Genomic DNA, 9,246 nt, shown 5'->3' on the forward strand with positions numbered 1-9,246 from the left:
TAAAAGTAAATATTATCAAGAGGATATCTTTCATTTCATTATTAGTATTTATAACATTATTAATGTCATCTATAATTTCTAGAAAATCCTTGAATTTTTTTCAGCTGAATTTTTCAAATTATTAGAAAATTTTGGAAACAAAAATACTGTAAATTTAAAAATGAACACATACATCCACTATCTTAATTTGGTTATTGGTAGCATTGTGCTCTGTTTAGTCTTTATCTATTCATCTGGATGTATTTTCTTTTTGCTACAAATTTTGATGTTTTGAAGTTTTAGATCTTGTGACACTTTACCCCTAAGCATTTCAGCATTTATATATTAAAAATAAGAGTAGTATATTCCATAACATTTATTTGTCACATGTAGTAACCTTAAGTCATCTCATGCATTGCCCGTATTCAAATCTCCGCAATTGTTCCCAATCTTTTCTGGTTTCATTATTTGGAAGCAGAATCTAAACAAAATTTACATATTAAATTAGATCATCGTGTGCTTTTAGAACCTCCAGATATCCAGATATTTTATAATGCTACATTTTTTATTACTATGATATAGGTAAGAGAATAGACAAATAGGCCAATAGACCAAAATAGAAAGTTTAAAAAATGCCTACAAATAGTTTATTTATGACCTAAGTAAAACAGTGTAAAAGAATGTAGTTTTTTTTCAATAAGTCATTCTGGGTCAATTGGAGAGTTATAGGCAAAAATAAATCTTGACCTGTACCTCACACCATATACACCAATTCAAGATGGATTGTAGATATAAATAGAATGCTGAAAGGTAAACCTTCTGAAATAAAACAAAAAATTCTTTCAGTGTTATACTATCTAAGGTTTTATAGCACAACCCCTAAAACAATAATATTACCATAAATGAAAAGATTGATAACATCTACTGCATTAAAATTAAGGACTTTATTTATCAAAAGACACCAAGAACAGATGGTAAAGTAAGCCATAAAATGACAGTAAATACTAGCAATGCATATGTATGTATGTATGTATGTATGTATGTATGTATGTATGTATGTAGTGGTTTCTGTACTGTGCTAGCCACCAGTATTCACTTCACTGGTTACTGGAAGTAATAGTTGAGACTAGCTTAGGTTCTTCTATAATAGAAATTGTTCTCAGCTAAAGATACCCGTCTTGTTTCAGGTCCAGCCTCTCCCATGAATACCAGGCATCTGATGACTTGGTACAGTGGCATAAAGTCTTGAATCTCATGTCCAAATTTGGCAATATTCTGTAGACCCATTCAAGCTCCAGAGAGCCTGAGAAATTAGTTGAGGCCTTTGCTGTGACTTTATTATAACACACCCTCTGCCTTTTCTCAATCTTGCTTCCTTTATTCCTCCAAGGGTTATAGTCCTGAGATCACTCCACCATAAACTCCCTGCCAGCATATTTTTACCCCAGAGTCTGGTTCATAAGAAATCAGACCTATGACAATCACAAAGAACTCACACAATCTGTGAAGACTTTCAAGTCGATCACACACACACACACACACTCACACACACACACAAAGACACACCACACTCAGGTAGAAAAATGGGCAATAGACTTGCAAAGGCACTTCAAAAAGAGAAATCCAAATGGCTAAAGAAAATGCCCAGGCTTTTTTATCATCATAAACATGTAAATTAAACCACAATAAGTTATCTCTACAAACATACCAACATGGCTATATGAAAAAGGTAGGCAGTAGAATGTTGGAGAGTATGTGGAACAAGGAAACCTCTCATACATTGCTGGAGAGAGGGCACAGTGTTGCAACTATTGTAGAAAACTGTTTGGCAGCATCTACTAAAGCTATAACCTAGAAATTCTTTATTCAAATAAACTCAACAGAACTACATGCACTGAAAGGAATGTTCAATGAAAACTCGCCCAACCTTATATACAATAGCAATCTCAGTAATATATATCAAGAGAAGAATGGATAAATAATAGAGTTATTTTCATGTAGTGGATTATTATACAGCAAAAAGAAATAACATGCAACAATATAAATGAATTCAGACACAAAATAATAAATTATATGCATTTCTAATTACATAAAGATTAAAAACAAGCCGAATTAATCGACAGTGTTAGCAGTCCATAGGCAAAATTTTTTCTTTTGGATATGCTTCCACCAACCACATATCCTAAGGGGATAAACAGCAACCTTACCACCAAAGGAGGTAGAATTAATATGGAGTGGAGGGCAAAGCACAAAACAGCATTGCCAGCATAAAGAAAGAGCAAACTCATTAGGAAAAGAATGGTAAAATCATGCTGCTCTGCCATGAGGTCACCATCCCAGTTAGGGCAACTGACACACCATTCAGAAATGTAATGGGGTTTCCAGGTAAAGAGAGAGCCTATGAAGGGCTAAATAACTCTTTTCTGAAGCCTTGTGGGGAAGCTATACCTGTGTACAAGGAAGATCTGACAAGACTCGGCAGAAAGTAAAAGTCAAAAAGGATTGAAATACAAGCTAAATGCTGAGTTCACTCTCCAAACCACTCAAAAATGGAACAAAAGGTTGAATTCTTTTGGGCTTAAGGAGTTTAAACACAACCTCCACCCAAATGATTGGCTTGACCCTATAATTTGCAGACACAGGAGCAACTTCTGAGAAGCCAAGCAAACAGTAAAACTAAGCATTTAAGAAATTAAGCCACATTTTCTTAATCCAGTCTATCATTGTTGGACATTTGGGTTGGTTCCAAGTCTTTGCTATTGTGAATAATGCCGCAATAAACACACGTGTGCATGTGTCTTTACAGCAGCATGATTTCTAATCCTTTGGGTATATACCCAGTAATGAGATGGCTGGGACAAATAGTATTTCTAGTTCTAGATCCCTGAGGAATCACCACACTGACTTCCACAATGGATGAACTAGTTTACAGTCCTACCAACAGTGTAAAAGTGTTCCTATTTCTCCACATCCTCTCCAGCACCTGTTGTTTCCTGACTTTTTACTGATGGCCATTCTAACTGGTGTGAGATGGTATCTCGTTGAATTGAACAATGAGAACACATGGACACAGGAAGGGGAACATCACACACCGGGGCCTGTTGTGGGGTGGGGGAAGGAGGGAGGGATAGCATTAGGAGATATACCTAATGTTAAATGAAGAGTTAATGGGTGCAGCACACCAACATGGCACATGTATACATATGTAACAAACCTGCACATTGTGCACATGTACCCTAAAACTTAAAGTATAATAATAAAAAAAAGAAATTAAGCATAGACATCAACAGCAATATACTAGGGAGGAGACAGAATGCAAAAAGTTCAGGAAATATGCTAAAGGAGACTCAGGAAGAAAAAAAAAAACAGAATACAATATTGTTCCAATGAGTTATTAACAATGTGTAGTTTTTAACCAAATTAAATGGCTTACAGAGAAAAAAAAGTGATACCTATAATCAAAAAGTCTCAATAGAGAAATTTAAAAAACCTCCTTTTCTAGCAATGAGAACAAGCTGAATTATCTCAGTATTATGCTTACCTTAAGCCCATCAGGAAGCTGGGTTGCAAAGTAACCTAATAAACTAAAATCCAGTAGGTACTATCTGCACAGCTGTGGTGAACACACAGTTGCTTTCTTCTTTGGCAGAGGAGGGAAAGAAGTAGAGAACCACCATAGATACAGAAAATATGACAAGAGACGAGGTCCCAGTGAATTTGGAAATATTTAATATTAGCTCCCTTGGTAGTTTAAAATCTCTGGGTTCCCAAATAAAAGGAGAGTTTGCATTCACTTTCCAACTCTTTTTCATGTCTTTACTGAAGCTCAAAAATTGTAGGAGGGGGAAGAGAACTGAGATGTCCTCTGTGGCCGGGGTACCAGGCATTATATAGTCTGAAGGTGGAATAAGCAAAACAAGTGAATTTTTACAGATTTGGGGTGTGGAAGGACAAGTGAAAGAAAGCTCCTCTGTGATTCAGGAAAGCAGCATCTTCTGTGTCATTAGACGGCAGAGCAAGAACACTGAAGTACTCCACACTGTATGTCTTACAATAAATATAAGGCATCGGCCATCTACAATGAGAATAGCCTACCAGTTTTTCATGTTTAGGTGAAGCTGTTTGACCCAAGACCCTCGTGAGCCAGAAATGTTCCACCAAGGTATTTCACTTGCCTCTTCCCAACTTCCCCTATCTTTAACTTAATAATCCAATGCATGTTATGTCAATAGCAGCCCTCATGGCATGTTGTGATCAATTTGAAAAAAGAAGGTTTCTTTTTCAAAGCACCTGCAAGAACAGTTAGGGTTCAAATCCAACCAATTTATTTTCAACTTATATGAAATGTAATCCCTTCCTTCTTAATGTATAAATATTTTTACTTATGTAATCCTGCCTTTTCCCTGATTATCTTGTCACCATCAACCTCTGGCAGGTGAAGCCCCTTCTCCTCTGGTAGTCCCTGTTGGTATGAATACTAATGAATTTTTATTTTTTAACAATTGGAGTCTCTTGTGTCATTAACTGCAGCTCTCTGGTAAATTTCCAGATTAGCAATGGTGGGGGCATTAGGATGTTACTTTAGGGTGGATCAGAACATTATCTACCAGTGCAGAAAGTGACACTTCTCAGGTGCAGGTAACTGTGGGCATGTTAAAGTATGAAGCTAGGTCAGAGGAACTAGACAAACCTTTCAGCTTCAGAGCTCAAACCTCGATAAAAGGAAGATTGTATTTCTCCCCTCAAAATAAAATTTGGATTGTGTGTAAACTGAATGAAACTAAAGGAACAACAAAACCAATACCCAGCTAAATTATTAAACAGATTGACTCAAATACAAACTCTTAACAGACTAAAAGAGAAATAGTTATGCTGTTTGGGGTACACAGGTATTATTTACCTCATCCGTACTTTCTTCCACACATAATACTTAATATGCAATAAAAAAAGTACAAAACATTTGAAAAAGGAAGAAAATGTGATCCACTATCAAAAAGTAAATAGTCTATACAACCAGATTCAGAGATGGCCTATATTTAGAACTAATAGATGAGATAATTAAATTAGCTGGTGGAAAGGTTGGACAATACATGTGAATGATTGGGAGATTTAGGCAGAGAGACCAATAATTTTTAAAAATCAAAAGGAAATACTGTATGTGTGAAATTAGGATTATCACCAATAATTTTTTTCCTGTGCACATATAAATACACTAGACATGGAAGAGACAATAAGTAAACTTTAGGACAGGTCAATAAAAACTGAAATATAAAGAAAACTACTGAAAAAAAAAAGGTCCAAGATCTGCAAGATAATACCAAACAGTCTAACATGGGTTAGTGAAGTACCAAAAAGTGAGACAGAATAAATACTTGAAGAGATAATAAATTAATGAATGGTATCAACCCATATATACATGCAGCTCACAGATCTTCAAGCACAATTCGAAAAAAAAGCATACCAAATGCAGTATAATAAAATTGCTTAGAAATAAAGTAAAAACCTTGAGAGCAGTGACAAAAAATAATGTTAGATTCAGTTTTTTAAAAGTACCTCACATGCAGTGAAGCAAGCTTTAAAAATTATAGCTAAGGCAAGAAAATGATAGAATCAAAACTTTAAAGTACTGAAAAAAAAATTTTAAACATATGATAATGAAGAATTCTATACCAGCATCAATTGTTCTAAAAAATGAAGACATTTCAAATAAGCACATTAAATAAATCATTTGAAACTGTAAAATACTTCCACTACAAGAAATGCTAAAAGATTTCTTATTATTTTGAAGAAGGATAATACTAGTTGGAAATCAATTTCTATGGGAAGAAATGAAGAATGCAATAATGAATAAATATGCTGAGAGATACAAAGGACTTAAAAAATCTCTTACAACATTACTGATTTTAAAAAATAAACATAATGACAATGCCGTAGTGGGTTTATAGTGAATGTAGAAATTGTGTGAAGCAATAGCACAAAGGGTGGGAGAGTAATAACTTAAGAACCAATATCAGCCTATTTGACCTCTTTGACATTTATAGAACTCTGGACCCAACATCAGAATATACATTCTTTTCAAGTGCACATGGAACACTTAAAGACGTTTTAGGTCTTTGTCTTCTAACCAGATGTTTTAAATTCTTCTCTTTAAGATATTCTTAGTTTAAACAACTGTTGATTGTGAAGTATTCTCAAGTTAGCTAGCAAAATAAAGTATTTATTTTTTAATATCTTGGCTCCTGAAAGGACTCATGTCATACTGATACATTTTGGAATATTTATCACTTTGAAAATATTAAATCATTTAAGTTTATTCTTCCTATGAGAAGGTACAAAGGAGCACAGGAACACCTTGAAACACATTATCACAGTAACATATCGCCTTCAATGAATTTCAGAAGAGGAACCTCCTTTATTGGACACAAGTAATAGAATATATGGCTAGGAAAAACCTCTGGCATGTTTTCTCATTCCCTTCCCCTTCCCCCAGGCATTTCTATCAAGAGCTTGAAAGGAACAGAACATTAAATGTATCTCAAAGTGATTGTTTCTCTCCTCTTATTTTTTCCTTTGGCTAATGTTAAATGGTTGTTTTTCAAGACTACTGAGATCATGAAGGTAAGAGAGCTTGAACTTCAGTTTGAAAACTCATTAGATCATAATTTTTAGAATCAATAAGTTATTTTCTAACTAACACTTTCAGTGTTTACCAACAAAGTTTATAGAATACCATTCTAGAGAATAATATAAAGTAGATCAGTTGTTTCCGATAATGTATAACTTTTCTGTTCTGAACATGCCAAGTACATATTATTTTTACGTGAAATCGCCGTTATATATGGAAGATGCTTACCAAATACAAATGTTTTTCAGAGGGCTACATATTTTGTGCTTCAAGGCCTATCTTTGCTTTCTCTTGCTGAAGTGAAAAATTATGCAACCAATGCCACACCATTGCTAATACCTTGAAGAGTATTCCTACCAGTGAGAGTGAAAAATAGAATCTAATATAAAATAGTGCACACAGAAAATTTGTACATAGCAAAGTGAGAGTAACATTCTGGGTCTTAGGTATTGATTTGTCCTTTAAGGTTCTTAAGTAGGAAGGTAGCAGTTTTCTATAATTATGCATTTATTTTTCAGTGCACTCAAAATAATTGGCAAAAGCATGTCACATTTTAAAGAACTTCAATAATTAATCTCAAGATTGCCATAAAAAATCACTGCAATTATTTTACTTTGGCTTAGACAGCTCTGAGTTTTCCTCAAAATCATGGAGCAACTTATAACTCAGAGAAAGATAACCTAATTAATTTCTCTTACGTAAGAGCTGACCCAATGATGGTCTTTCTCTGCTGAGGCAGATTGGTACTCAGTCTAGTTCATTTACCAGCTTCCAGAAAATTGAAAAGATATAATTTGAAAATTACTGCTAATTAATGTTAACAATATTAAGTTGATAGCATCGACCTTCACTAAATATGACAGTTAAAAACTTTTATTTCCTCAAAGCAAATACATCATGCTATGTCTTAAGCCGTAATCATATTTATTTATAACTTAAGTACATATTTATATATTGATGACGTGATATATCTTTAACTCTCGGAAAGGTTAATTCACTTTTGACCTTTATATACAAGATAGGGCATAAATCAGAATATTGTTAATATACATAGTTGATATTGAATATTTTCCCAGAATTGTGAAAGTACGTTTTGATTTTATGAGAATTACATAATGTTTAGCCTGCAAAAATGGGCATATACACTATACTATGCTAAGAGAACTAAATAATGCAAGTGTTATATATTAGGTAATTTCATAGGTTAATAAAAACCACTCCAAAATACATGATGACCTTTTGGTGAAAAGTGGGCATCCAACTAAAAGACTGTAACAATCAACTTCTCCCAACTACCTGTGATTCTGAACCGAAAAGTCCCTCAAAATGAATAAATATTTGTTTTAAACTAAGGAATTTAAAAACAGTAACACCGAAAGATAATATAAACAAATCACCTTTTTCCAGAATCTAGAAAGAAGGTCACTTTATCTGAGCTTGATAGTAATGGGTTAAGAAAATACTAGATACATAATGAACTCATTGATGCATTTCTGGAACATGAAAGGCAGCCATCCCACCTTCGTGGAAGGAGGCCAGCAAACATATCTACCAACCTTTCCATTTCTACTGCGGTGACTGTTTTTATGACAGATGTGACCATTATGTACTTCTGCTCTCTATTCTTTACATTAATCTTTTTTAATAAACATAGTAATAAAAAGTCCATAGTAATAAGTATAATTAAATAAGAAATGAGAAATCATTATTAATAAACATAGTAATATATCCATAGTAATAAATTTTTTATTACTTGAAATTATTTATTAGTTGGTATCTTTCTTTGGATGGCTATGACAAAATACCATACACTAGCTGGTTTAGAAACAACAGAATATTCTTCTCACATTGCTGGAGACTGGTAAGTCCAAGATCAAGGCTCTGGAAAAATCAGTTTCTGATGAGGGCCCACTTTCTTTTTCATAGTTATCCTCCTTACCACTGTTTTCTCCCAATGTGAAAAAGACAGGTAGCTCTCTGGGGCTTCTTTTTATAAAGGCACTGATCCCATTTATGAGGGCTCCCCCAACATGACCAAAACACCTCTCAAAGAATCCACTTTCAAATACCACCACACTGGGGGTTAGGTTAAAACACGTGAATTTTGGGTGGATACAAACATTCGGTGGATAGCAGTTGAGGTAGAGGGCTGAGAGAATGGTTCTAAGTGAAGTTGGAATAATAAACAGAACTCAGATTACACAGCATCAGATAGACTGAAGTAAAGAGTTTCAAAACAGAGTATTTTGCAGATTACAATGATATACAAGTATAGATAAATTTATTAATATATATAATTATTAAATCTTCAAAATTTCTTAACGAAATCTGACTTGTTTTAAAATTCTCTTTTTCGAAATGATGGGAGATTACCAAAATTTTCTGATTATTTTGAACCTTATGTTTCATAACCGAAAAATATTCTGAAATATGCAAAGACTTTAAAAACTTAATAGATACAGATGGTTGGTCAGTTAATCATAAGAGTATTGAATAAGGAGTTATGAAATAATTTATCTTTTAATTTTATTTTCACAAAACATACTTGTGTTATTGATAAATATTTGAGATAGAAAAAAAGCTTTTCCTTTCAATAAATACGTTCTCATTTCATGTCTCATCTTCCTTGCATAAAACATCCT

The sequence above is a fragment of the Hylobates moloch genome, unplaced genomic scaffold, assembly GCF_009828535.3.
Source record: "Hylobates moloch isolate HMO894 unplaced genomic scaffold, HMol_V3 SCAFFOLD_6, whole genome shotgun sequence".
Lineage (NCBI taxonomy): Eukaryota > Metazoa > Chordata > Mammalia > Primates > Hylobatidae > Hylobates > Hylobates moloch.